The sequence below is a fragment of the Entelurus aequoreus genome, linkage group LG16, assembly GCF_033978785.1.
Source record: "Entelurus aequoreus isolate RoL-2023_Sb linkage group LG16, RoL_Eaeq_v1.1, whole genome shotgun sequence".
Taxonomy (NCBI): Eukaryota; Metazoa; Chordata; class Actinopteri; order Syngnathiformes; family Syngnathidae; genus Entelurus; species Entelurus aequoreus.
In genome coordinates this window covers 1,039,403-1,053,652 of record NC_084746.1, presented here as the reverse complement: position 1 = coordinate 1,053,652, position 14,250 = coordinate 1,039,403, and the positions used below count along the sequence as shown (strand labels likewise).

Sequence of the window (14,250 nt, the reverse complement as noted above, 5' to 3'; positions counted from 1 at the left end):
AGCAAAAATATGGCAATATCGCGAAATGATCAAGTATGACACATAGAATGGATCTGCTATCCCCGTTTAAATAAGAAAAATTCATTTCAGTAGGCCTTTAAGCTACAACATTTTACTTTTCTTACCATGCCAATTATTTTTCATTAGCGTTGCTTTACATATTTCTCACAGCTGATGGTTGATAGTAGCATCCAAGAAAAAAGGTGCCCCATGACAGCAATATTTGATCATGCAGTCAAGTAGTACTTCTTTTCCCAAACCCCTCACTTTATCTATGCCATAGATACTCTCATAGAGTCTATGTATGCACAATGGCAGGGAGGCGGGGTGGGGGGTGGGGGGGGTCACAGTTCATGACAGCCTGTAAATAGTGAAAAGGCTGCTTTTAATGGCCACTGTTTCCATGGCAACGCTGCCACAGCATCATCTTCCCGCAGCCTCTCAAAAATAAGAACTGCTTGAAGAACCGTAGCTATTAAAAAGATACAAATGATCCACCTGTTTGGCTTGATTGGCGCCAAGATGGTGTTGAGGTCATCACCGCAGCCTTTTAACCCCGCCCCTCCTCGCTCCGCGGCGAGAATTCCAACGCAGGCTCCTTTTTACAGCTTGCGTTTCCATGGCAACCCTCTTCGCTCGCCCACCCCTGCGGCTTGTGTCATTGACTGCAATTAGCGCAGAAGGCTATATTTGCAGCAGAAGCACATCCTGTATTTACGTAGCCCTCAAAGGCTCGAGGAGAGGAGGAGACACACACATGTTTGAACACCCTTAAAGCTCTTCTGTGCCCAGGATGAAGAGGAGGAGACACACACATGCTTGAACACCCTTAAAGCTCTTCTGTGCCCAGGATGAAGAGGAGGAGACACACACATGCTTGAACACCCTTAAAGCTCTTCTGTGCCCAGGATGAAGAGGAGGAGACACACACATGCTTGAACACCCTTAAAGCTCTTCTGTGCCCAGGATGAAGAGGAGGAGACACACACATGCTTGAACACCCTTAAAGCTCTTCTGTGCCCAGGATGAAGAGGAGGAGACACACACATGCTTGAACACCCTTAAAGCTCTTCTGTGCCCAGGATGAAGAGGAGGAGACACACACATGCTTGAACACCCTTAAAGCTCTTCTGTGCCCAGGATGAAGAGGAGGAGACACACACATGCTTGAACACCCTTAAAGGCCTACTGAAATGATTTTTTAAAATTTAAACGGGAATAGCAGATCCATTCTATGTGTCATACTTGATCATTTCGCGATATTGCCATATTTTTGCTGGAAGAATTTAGTAGAGAAAATCGACGATAAAGTTTGCAACTTTTGCTCGCTGATAATAAAAAGCCTTGCCTGTAGCGGAAGTAGCGTGACGTCACAGGAGCTAGTATTCCTCACAATTCCCCGTTGTTTACAATGGAGCGAGAGAGATTCGGACCGAGAAAGTGATGATTACCCCATTAATTTGAGCGAGGATGAAAGATTCGTGGATGAGGAACGTTACAGTGAATGACTTGAGAGGCAGTGCAGGGTGTATCTTTTTTCGCTCTGACCGTAACTTAGGTACAAGCTGGCTCATTGGATTCCACACTCTCTCCTTTTTCTATTGTAGATCACAGATTTGTATTTTAAACCACCTGGGATACTATATCCTCTTGAAAATGAGAGTCGAGAACGCGAAATGGACATTCAGTGCCTTTTATCTCCACAACAATACATCGGCGAAATGCTTTAGCTACGAGCTAACGTGATAGCATCGGGCTTTAACTGCATATAGAAACAAAAGAAATAAATCCCTGACTGGAAGGATAGATAGAAAATCAACAATACTATTAAACGGTGGACATGTAAATACACGGTTAATGCTTTCCAGGCTGGCGAAGCTTAACAATGCTGTGCTAACGACGCCATTGAAGCTAACTTAGCAACCGTACCGCACAGTGCTACGCTAAAAACATTAGCTCTCCACCTACGCCAGCCAGCCCTCATCTGCTCATCAACACCCGTGCTCACCTGCGTTCCAGCGATCGGCAGAAGGACGAAGGACTTCACCCGATGCGTTTGGCGGCCCGGAGACGTAGGAAGTCAAGGTGAGGTCGGCGGCTAGCGCGTCTGCTCTCCAACAAAGTCCTCCTGGTTGTGTTGCTGTAGTCCGCTGCTAATACACCGATCCCACCTACAACTGTCTTCTTTGCAGCCTTCATTGTTCATTAAACAAATTGCAAAAGATGTCCAGAATACTGTGGAATTATGAAATGAAAACAGAGCTTTTTGTATAGGATTCTACGGGGTACCATAACTTCCGTTACTCTGACTTCGTCACGCGCATACGTCATCATACCGCGACGTTTCAGCCGGATATTTCCCGGGAAATTTTAAATGTCACTTTATAAGTTAACCTGGCCGTATTGGTGCATCCTGAAGAGACCGTCAGAAAGCGGCTTGAAGATGAACTGTAAAACATCATCTATGCAACATTTTGAGCAAAGAAGCACCATTACATGTTATGTAGACCACAAGGAAGTCTTTTACATTTAGAAAATAATATATAATATAACCCCTTTAAAGTGGCCGTGCCAGCAACTTGAGGGTTCCAGGTTCGATCCCCACTTCTGCCGTTGTGTCCTTGGGCAAGACACTTTACCCACCTGCTCCCAGTGCCACCCACACTGGTTTAATTGTAACTCAGGTATTGGGTTTCACTATGTAAGAGCGCTTTGAGTCACTAGAGAAAAGCGCTATATAAATATAATTCACTTCACTAATGCGCCTTATAATCCGGTGCGCCTTTTGTATGAAAATAGACCCGCTCATCGGCGGTGCGCCTTATAATCCGGTGCGCCCTATGGTCCAGAAAATACGGTATATCAATGTGGAGGGTTCTGGGAGATTATTGTGACCACAAGGTCATTCATTTCATTCCTAAATTCCACACTACAAAATAACAAAAGTATTTATTTTTACCTATGGGCCGCACGGTGGAAGAGGGGTTAGTGCGTCTGCCTCACAATACGAAGGTCCTGGGTTCGATCCTGCGCTCGGGATTTTTCTGTGTGGAAGTTTGCATGTTCTCCCCGAGATTGCGTGGGTTCTACTCCGGCTTCCTCCCACCTGGGGCTAGGCCCCTCCCACCTCCAAAGACATGCACCTGGGGATAGGCCTCTACCACCTCCAAAGACATGCACCTGGGGATAGGCCCCTCCCACCTCTAAAGACATGCACCTGGGGATAGGTTGATTGGCAACACTAAATGGTCCCTAGTGTGTGAATGTTGTCTGTGATGAGGCTGTGACTTATCCAGGGTGTACCCCGCCTTATGCCCGTAAGCAGCTGAGATAGGCTCCAGCACCCCCCCCCCCACCCCGAAAGGGACAAGCGGTAGAAAATGGATGGATGGATGGATGATTACCTATGGCTCCACTATCAGTGCAAGTAGTAAAGTTGCATCGGGACACAATCAGGTTTGCTTATTTCATAACCCCTGCAGACTTCAAAGTCTTCCACCTCTTGCACGATGCAACCTTCCCGCCTATTCCTGCATCCCATCATGTTGCATTTCCTGTTCTATGGTTACCATCACACGTGTTGTCGTCCATGCTGGCCGCAGCCATCAAAGTTTATCGGTGACTTTTAAGAGCCAAAGTGTCTTAAAAGCATCGAGCCAAGAGTTTCCGTCCCCAGTTTCCCAGACCTCCCCAGCCCCTTCCCCCTCTGTGTTTGCCGATCACGAGCGTTTACAGGCAAAGTGGCGAGATGAAAGCGATTTAACCCTGGCTGCACGGCTAATTACAGCAAACAGGTGCATCACTCATCATGCAGTCACAGGTTTCATTTAGAGATGCTGCCCAGGATATTAACCTCGCTAATTGCAACAGGGAAGCTTCGAGCGATGGGATGCAGCATGGTGGATCCTACGGGGCCATGGTGGATCTCACGGGGCCATGGTGGATCTTACGGGGCCATGGTGGATCTTACGGGGCCATGGCAATCACCAAAGCACACATTGACTTGTTTGCTCCCGTCTGAGGAGAGAGCAGGTGGGCTGGCTGCTGTTTTCATTGCTTGGGATTTGGTGTGACGACTCATTTGTTATGCTACGCTATGCCATGTTGTATTATGTTATGCTGGAAGCTTCTGAGAGCCGCCTGGTTCAGGTCCACCTGGGACCCGAACCTGGGTCGTACCGCCATGAGGCGACCCACTGGCTGGCCTCTGTCATGATATGCTGTGTGCTATTTTACGTTATATCAGGCTATTATGAGATGCTTTTATTTGTCTTTGCACTAAAAGAAGTACGATGAAAGACACTTTGCTATGTACTCTCTGTACCGCACATCAGTTGCATTCATTGTTTATGGAACTATGTTCAACTGTATCGTCCCTAGTTCAGTCCATGTTTTGGAACTATGCTCAACTGTAGCGTCCCTAGTTGAATCCATGTTTTAGAACTATGTTCAACTGTATCGTCCCTAGTTCAATTCATGTTTTGGAACTATGTTCAACTGTATCGTCCCTAGTTCAATCCATGTTTTGGAACTATGTTCAACTGTATCGTCCCTAGTTCAATCCATATTTTGGAACTATGTTCAACTGTATAGTCCCTAGTTGAATCCATGTTTTGGAACTATGTTCAACTGTAGCGTCCTTAGTTGAATCCATGTTTTGGAACTATGTTCAACTGTATAGTCCCTAGTTGAGTCCAAGTTTTGGAACTATGTTCAACTGTATCGTCCCTAGTTGAATCCATGTTTTGGAACTATGTTCAACTGTATCGTCCCTAGTTCAATCCATGTTTTGGAACTATGTTCAACTGTATCGTCCCTAGTTGAATCCATGTTTTGGAACTATGTTCAACTGTATCGTCCCTAGTTGAATCCATGTTTTGGAACTATGTTCAACTGTAGCGTCCCTAGTTGAATCCATGTTTTGGAACTATGTTCAACTGTATCGTCCCTAGTTCAATTCATGTTTTGGAACTATGTTCAACTGTATTGTCCCTAGTTCAATCCATGTTTTGGAACTATGTTCAACTGTATCGTCCCTAGTTCAATCCATGTTTTGGAACTATGTTCAACTGTATCGTCCCTAGTTGAATCCATGTTTTGGAACTATGTTCAACTGTAACCTTCCTAGTTCAATCCATGTTTTGGAACTATGTTCAACTGTATCGTTCCTAGTTGAATCCATGTTTGGGAACTATGTTCAACTGTAACCTTCCTAGTTCAATCCATGTTTTGGAACTATGTTCAACTGTAACCTTCCTAGTTGAATCCATATTTTGGAAGTATGTCCAACTGTATCGTCCCTAGTTGAATCCATGTTTTGGAAGTATGTCCAACTGTATCGTCCCTAGTTGAATCCATGTTTTGGAACTATGTTCAACTGTATCGTCCCTAGTTGAATCCATGTTTTGGAACTATGTTCAACTGTATCGTCCCTAGTTGAATCCATGTTTTGGAACTATGTTCAACTGTATCGTCCCTAGTTGAATCCATGTTTTGAAACTATGTTCAACTGTATCGTCCCTAGTTCAGTCCGTGTTTTGGAACTATGTTCAACTGTATCGTCCCTAGTTCAATCCATGTTTTGGAACTATGTTCAACTGTATCGTCCCTAGTTCAATCCATGTTTTGGAACTATGTTCAACTGTATCGTCCCTAGTTGAATCCATGTTTTGGAACCATGTTCAACTGTATCATCCCTAGTTCAGTCCATGTTTTGGAACTATGTTCAACTGTATCGTCCCTAGTTCAATCCATGTTTTGGAACTATGTTCAACTGTATCGTCCCTAGTTGAATTCATGTTTTGGAACTATGTTCAACTGTATCGTCCCTAGTTCAGTCCATGTTTTGGAACTATGTTCAACTGTATCGTCCCTAGTTCAATCCATGTTTTGGAACTATGTTCAACTGTATCGTCCCTAGTTGAATCCATGTTTTGGAACTATGTTCAACTGTATCGTCCCTAGTTCAGTCCATGTTTTGGAACTATGTTCAACTGTATCGTCCCTAGTTCAATCCATGTTTTGGAACTATGTTCAACTGTATCGTCCCTAGTTGAATCCATCACACTTATCATTACACCATGTACCAAATAAAAAAGCTTTGAGGTCGGTAAGCAAAACCAGAATAATTCCGTTATAAGGCGCACTATCGAGTTTTGAGAAAAAAAAAAGGTTTAAAGTGCGCCTTATTAGTCCGTAAAATACTGTAATTGTTTCATGCAACGCTATTATATTTGATGTTGTTGTGTCATGTCATGCCTTTTATGCTACATTACCTTAGGCTATCTGTTATTCTATGCTTTTTAAAGCTATTGTAGTAGAATTTCTGACCTTTGAGCTATATTTCGTGTCTATCAAGAATGTCTGCTTGTTTCATGTCTCTTCTATTCTCTACCATTGAAGGACCAGATGTAGGACAAAGTTGAATATGGAGTCGCTCTGACCGTTCTACAAAATGTTTTGATTGTCTAAACATGACTAAGGGATTCAAGGATGTTGCAAAACAAACATGTCGAAAACAACGGGACCTTGGGGCATGAGGAAACAAATAAAATGGCCGAGTGACAAGGGCGGAGGAAGATTGCTTGATTTTTGTGTCCTCCGGAGGACGTTTGTTTGTCTGCGTGGGCAGCTCAATCCGACTTTGCACTTTTGACTATGGGTAAATGAACTTTTTGTACTAAACTCACTTTTGTTGCTGTTTAAGCTTCGGACAATCCACTACACTATCACACATTATAACACCACATTCTCAAATAATAAATAATGATCAACTTTGAAAAATATATATAAATATTTTCAAAGTGGAGCAGCTGTTTTTGTTTGTTTCAACTGGGATTGTGCAGACTTGATTGAGATTTTCCAACATGATATCATCTCCCGCTCTGCTCTGGATGACAGCAAACTGACTGTGTCAGTTAATTGCAATCCATTACATTTAAATGTCTTCTGCACTGAGAATGTTAGAAGGCCAGCGAGGGACTTTTTTGATATGTTTCATTTTATTAGACACAAGTAAATGAAGAGATAGCAGAACATTTAATCAGAGATAATCGCACATGCGGAAATAAACTGTGGGTCGTTATGTTTTACAGTACATTGCATAGACAAACAGTACCCCGCTGCCCTATAAAGTCCATCTAAATTCTAATTTGATATTCATTGATTTTATTTTCATTAATAAAAAACACAACCCATTCTGTCAAACTGCAATGCTGTCAACTATTGCTGTTTTATGGTATTTTGTACTTAGCAGCTGTGACTTTCTCCTATAAGTTGCACTTCTGCTTAGGGTCATAGGTGATGCGTCACAACAAATCCAAAGAAAAACCACTTGAGGAGTTTTAGCTGCTCACTGAGAGACATGTGAGGATGACTTCTGAGGCAGATATTTTTACAGAAAACTGAGTCAACTCCAAAAATGTTACCACTTTTGCGCTTTGACGGTTGCCTTGATATGTTGTCTATTACCATTATTGCTATGTTGTCTATTACCATTATTTCTATGTTGTCTATTACCATTGTTGCTATGTTGTCTATTACCATTATTGCTATGTTGTCTATTACCATTATTGCTATGTTGTCTATTACCATTATTGCTATGTTGTCTATTACCATTGTTGCTATGTTGTCTATTACCATTATTGCTATGTTGTCTATTACCATTGTTGCTATGTTGTCTATTACCATTATTGCTATGTTGTCTATTACCATTATTGCTATGTTCTCTATTACCATTGTTGCTATGTTGTCTATTACCATTATTGCTATGTTGTCTATTACCATTATTGCTATGTTGTCTATTACCATTGTTGCTATGTTGTCTATTACCATTATTGCTATGTTGTCTATTACCATTGTTGCTATGTTGTCTATTACCATTATTGCTATGTTGTCTATTACCATTATTGCTATGTTCTCTATTACCATTGTTGCTATGTTGTCTATTACCATTATTGCTATGTTGTCTATTACCATTATTGCTATGTTGTCTATTACCAATAATGCTATGTTGTCCATTACCATTATTGCTATGTTGTCTATTACCATTGTTGCTATGTTGTCTATTACCATTGTTGCTATGTTGTCTATTACCATTGTTGCTATGTTGTCTATTGCCATTATTGTTATGTTGTCTATTACCATTATTGCTATGTTGTCTATTACCATTGTTGCTATGTTGTCTATTACCATTATTGCTATGTTGTCTATTACCATTGTTGCTATGTTGTCTATTACCATTGTTGCTATGTTGTCTATTACCATTATTGCTATGTTGTCTATTACCATTGTTGCTATGTTGTCTATTACCATTGTTGCTATGTTGTCTATTACCATTGTTGCTATGTTGTCTATTACCATTATTGCTATGTTGTCTATTACCATTATTGTTATGTTGTCTATTACCATTATTGGTATGTTGTCTATTACCATTAGTGCTATGTTGTCTATTACCATTATTGATATGTTGTCTATTACCATTATTGCTATGTTGTCTATTACCATTATTCCTATGTTGTCTATTACCATTATTGCTATGTTGTCTATTGCCATTATTGCTATGTTGTCTATTACCATTATTGCTATGTTGTCTATTACCATTAGTGCTATGTTGTCTATTACCATTATTCCTATGTTGTCTATTACCATTAGTGCTATGTTGTCTATTACCATTATTCCTATGTTGTCTATTACCATTATTGCTATGTTGTCTATTACCATTATTGCTATGTTGTCTATTACCATTATTGCTATGTTGTCTATTACCATTGTTGGTATATTCATTTTTCCTACATTGTTGATACAAATGATTGTTACAGTGTAATAATTATAGTTACCTGTGGTAATGCCACTATGATACAACATCTGTATTATAATCCTTAAACAAAGTAAGAGTGAAAGTCATGTGAATAATCTCTGAATGGAGAACTGAGGGTGGGATTAAATAAATGATCTTCTTCCCACTCCCTTTCAGGCAAAACTGGACAATCATGCATTACATACTGTACATTACCTTTTGCACTATATTCATTTATATTATTATGTGTTGTCAACTTTGTACTTTTTATGTCATTGCCTGAAATAAGTAAATATATGAAAATGAAAACTGGTGAGACAAAATGAACGTTGATCTTCTATACACACACCAGCTCAGGTGACAACTGAAAAACTGTGTGTGTGTGTGTGTGTGTGTGTGTGTGTGTGTGTGTGTGTGTGTGTGTGTGTGTGTGTGTGTGTGTGTGTGTGTGTGTGTGTGTGTGTGTGTGTGTGTGTGTGTGTGTGTGTGTGTGTGTGTGTGTGTGTGTGCGCATTAGGAGGAGAGTGTGGGTCACAAAGTGCTGACAGCAGCAGTTTTCCCAGCCAAGCAGATGGTTAAGACAACACTACACCATCACAACACTACACCATCACAACACTACACCATCACAACACTACACCATCACAACACTACACCATCACGACACTACACCATCCCGACACTACACCATCACGACACTACACCATCACGACACTACACCATCCCGACACTACACCATCACAACACTACACCATCCCAACACTACACCATCACGACACTACACCATCCCAACACTACACCATCACGACACTACACCATCCCGACACTACACCATCACAACACTACACCATCACGACACTACACCATCCCGACACTACACCATCACAACACTACACCATCACGACACTACACCATCACGACACTACACCATCACAACACTACACCATCACAACACTACACCTTCACAACACTACACCATCACGACACTACACCTTCACAACACTACACCATCACGACACTACACTTTCACAACACTACACCATCACAACACTACACCATCACAACACTAGACCATCACAACACAACACTACACCATCACAACACTACACCATCACAACACTACACCACCACAACACTACACCATCACAACACTACACTTTCACAACACAACACTACACCATCACAACACAACACTACACCATCACAACACTACACCATCACAACACTACACTATCACAACACTACACCATCACAACACAACACTACACCATCACAACACTACACCATCACAACACTACACCATCACAACACTACACCATCACGACACTACACCATCACAACACTACACCATCACAACACTACACCATCACAACACTACACCATCACGGCACTACACCATCACAACACTACACCATCACAACACTACACCATCACAACACTACACTTTCACAACACAACACTACACCATCACAACACTACACCATCACAACACTACACCATCACAACACTACACCATCACAACACTACACCATCACAACACGACACTACACCATCACAACACTACACCATCACAACACTACACTATCACAACACTACACCATCACAACACTACACCATCACAACACTACACCATCACAACGTGACCTCTGCTGCTGGCAGCATTGAAGAGGTTCAGGACTTAAACTTATGTATGCGTTTTTATTTTCTTCTTTAATCAAAAAAAAAGTGCAGCATATTAACGTTAAGTTGACTTAGTTAGGCTTTTACTAAAAGTTAAGGAGGATAAAACATACCAAAACATGACAAATCGAAAATGAGAAAATGTTTTGTGCAGCTAATAATTAATGAGTCAATTAGACGTTGAATAGGTATGTCGGCTTCCTCCCACCTCCAAAGACATGCACCTGGTTGATAGGCCCCTCCCACCTCCAAAGACATGCACCTGGTTGATAGGCCCCTCCCACCTCCAAAGACATGCACCGGGGGATAGGCCCCTCCCACCTCCAAAGACATGCACCTGGTTGATAGGCCACTCCCACCTCCAAAGACATGCACCTGGTTGATAGGCCCCTCCCACCTCCAAAGACATGCACCTGGTTGATAGGCCCCTCCCACCTCCAAAGACATGCACCTGGTTGATAGGCCCCTCCCACCTCCAAAGACATGCACCTGGTTGATAGGCCCCTCCCACCTCCAAAGACATGCACCTGGTTGATAGGCCCCTCCCACCTCCAAAGACATGCACCTGGTTGATAGGCCCCTCCCACCTCCAAAGACATGCACCTGGTTGATAGGCCCCTCCCACCTCCAAAGACATGCACCTGGTTGATAGGCCCCTCCCACCTCCAAAGACATGCACCTGGTTGATAGGCCCCTCCCACCTCCAAAGACATGCACCTGGTTGATAGGCCCCTCCCACCTCCAAAGACATGCACCTGGTTCATAGGCCCCTCCCACCTCCAAAGACATGCACCTGGTTGATAGGCCCCTCCCACCTCCAAAGACATGCACCTGGTTGATAGGCCCCTCCCACCTCCAAAGACATGCACCTGGTTGATAGGTTGATTGGCAACACTAAATGGTCCCTAGTGTGTGAATGTTGTCTATCTGTGTTGGCCCTGTGATGAGGTGGCAACTTGTCCAGGGTGTACCCCGCCTTCCACCCGAATGCAGCTGAGATAGGCTCCAGCACCCCCCGCAACCCCAAAAGGGACAAGCGGTAGAAAATGTATGATTGGATCGAGAGGAAATAGACTTTCTTTGAGTCATCCAACGCCAACCGCCTGTACTTCTTGCCTTTCCTTGCACACTCAGACACACAATGCTAGGCCTCCACGTTGCCATGGCGATGTGGCGATAGTCTTATGATTGAGAGGCTGGGGTGAAGCGGCGCCGCTACCACTTTGATTCTCACCAACGCACTGCAGGCGCTATTTTGTTCATGACGGAGGAATTGACATTCAAAGAACACGGCCAGCCACAATATTAGGTACACCTTCTCCATACCGAGGCGGGGGACGACACGACTTGGGGGGGGTGCGGCCGTGCCAGCAACCTGATGGTTCCGGGTTTGATTCCTGCTTTTGCAAACCCTTGTCACTGCCGTTGTGTCCTTGAGCAAGGCACTTTACCCACCTGCTCCCAGTGCCAGCCACGCTGCTTTGAATGTAGCTAATGGCTTTCACCATGTGAAGCGTTTTGAGTCACTAGAGAAAAAGTGCTATATAAATGTAATTCACTCCCAGCATGGTGCCGTGAATGAGTACCTGCTGGTGCGTGTGTTGAAACATCAGTTTTGAAACAAACCTCAAATACTCAATCACCATATTGGATTTTATTCACACCATAACATAAACCCAGTGAAAATCAATCAATTAAAATGGTATAGACAATTGTGAATGGTAGAAAAATCAATCATCAATCAATGTTTATTTACAAACCCCGTTTCCATATGAGTTGGGAAATTGTGTGAGATGTAAATATAAACGGAATACAATGATTTGCAAATCCTTTTCAAGCCATATTCAGTTGAATATGCTACAAAGACAACATATTTCATGTTCAAACTCATAAACATTATTTTTTTGTGCAAATAATAATTAACTTTATAATTTGATGGCAGCAACACGTGACAAAGAAGTTGGGAAAGGTGGCAATAAATACTGATAAAGTTGAGGAATGCTCATCAAACACTTATTTGGAACATCCCACAGGTGAACAGGCTAATTGGGAACAGGTGGGTGCCATGATTGGGTATAAAAGTAGATTCCATGAAATGCTCAGTCATTCACAAACAAGGATGGGGCGAGGGTCACCACTTTGTCAACAAATGCCTGAGCAAATTGTTGAACAGTTTAAGAACAACCTTTCTCAAGCAGCTATTGCAAGGAATTTAGGGATTTCACCATCTACGCTCCGTAATATCATCAAAGGGTTCAGAGAATGTGGAGAAATCACTGCAGGTAAGCAGCTAAGCCCGTGACCTTCCATCCCTCAGGCTGTACTGCATCAACATCAGTGTGTAAAGGATATCACCACATGGGCTCAGGAACACTTCGGAAACCCACTGTCAGTAACTACAGTTGGTCGCTACATCTGTAAATGCAAGTTAAAACTCTCCTATGCAAGGCGAAAACCGTTTATCAACAACACCCAGAAACGCCGTCGGCTTCGCTGGGCCTGAGCTCATCTAAGATGGACTGATACAAAGTGGAAAAGTGTTCTGTGGTCTGACGAGTCTGTCAAAGTTTGTTGGTGACGAACCCCAAGATGCAGAGATGATGGCAGGCGTTGAACAGGGAAACATGATTTAATTCAGCTCTATAGCAAAAAAACAAACAAAAGGGAACAAACAAAAGGCGCGCACAAGGCGGAGAACAAACTAGGCTATAAACTAAAATAGCACAAAGGCTAACTGTGGACAATAAACAAAAACACTTACTGTGACGCGAAGGAACTAGGACTAAAGCGGAGTGGACAAAAGTAGACGGAGCTACAACGACAAATAGGTAGAAGTGACATTCAGGTAGACACTACAATGACAATGATCCAGCCGTGACTGGAGGGCAGGACAGGTTTAAATAGCAGCTGGCTGACTGGCACCAGGTGTGGCCAGGTGCCAATCAGCCACAGCTGAGGGGACAAAACACTCAGGGAGATAATCAGGAAATAACCAAAATAAGAGTGCTGACAGGAACTAAAGACAGGAAACTAAGACAAACGCAGAGGAAAACTAAAACTTGACCAAACTGTCAGGGAAAACCTTGACAGAGTCCACATTTCAAATTGTTTTTGGAAACTGTGGACGTCGTGTCCTCCGGACCAAAGAGGAAAAGAACCATCCGGATTGTTCTAGGGTGCAAAGTGTAAAAGGCAGCATGTGTGATGGTATGGGGGTGTATTAGTGGCCAAGACATGGGTAACTTACACATCTGTGAAGGCACCATTAATGCTGAAAGGTACATACAGCTTTTGGAGCAACAGATGTTGCCATCCAAGCAACGTTACCATGGACGCCCCTGCTTATTTCAGCAAAACGATGCCATCATTCATAGTAAAAGAGTGTGGGTACTAGACTGGCCTGCCTGTAGTCCAGACATTGAAAATGTGTGGCGTCTAAAATCTGAGAAGGGAGACTGTTGAACAACTTAAGCTGTACATCAAGCAAGAATGGGAAAGAATTCCACTTCAAAAATGTGTCTCCTCACTTCCCAAACCTTTACTGAGTGTTAAAAGGAAAGGCCATGTAACACACTGGTAAAAATGCCTTTTTTGCAATGTGTCGCTGCCATTACATTCTAACTTCATGATTATTTGCAAAAAAAATTAGGTTTCTCGGTTTGAACATGAAATATCTTGTCTTTGCAGTCTACTCAATTGAATATAAGTTGAACAGGATTTGTTGTATTCTCTTTTTATTTAGCATTTACACAACGTGACAACTTCTCTGCTTT

At 42.7% G+C, this 14,250-nt stretch overlaps 1 protein-coding gene across 1 annotated transcript in view; it reads left to right on the top strand.

Annotated features, from left to right (window-relative positions):
* LOC133631484 (FYVE and coiled-coil domain-containing protein 1-like) overlaps nt 1-6,764 on the top strand; it is a 47,726-nt gene extending 40,962 nt beyond the window's left edge. Inside the window, exon 20 of the transcript XR_009821471.1 lies at nt 6,403-6,764. The gene's annotated coding sequence lies outside the window, so the exon portion shown is untranslated. The remainder of the gene's footprint in view (nt 1-6,402) is intronic.
* The last annotated feature ends 7,486 nt before the right edge of the window (nt 6,765-14,250 follow it).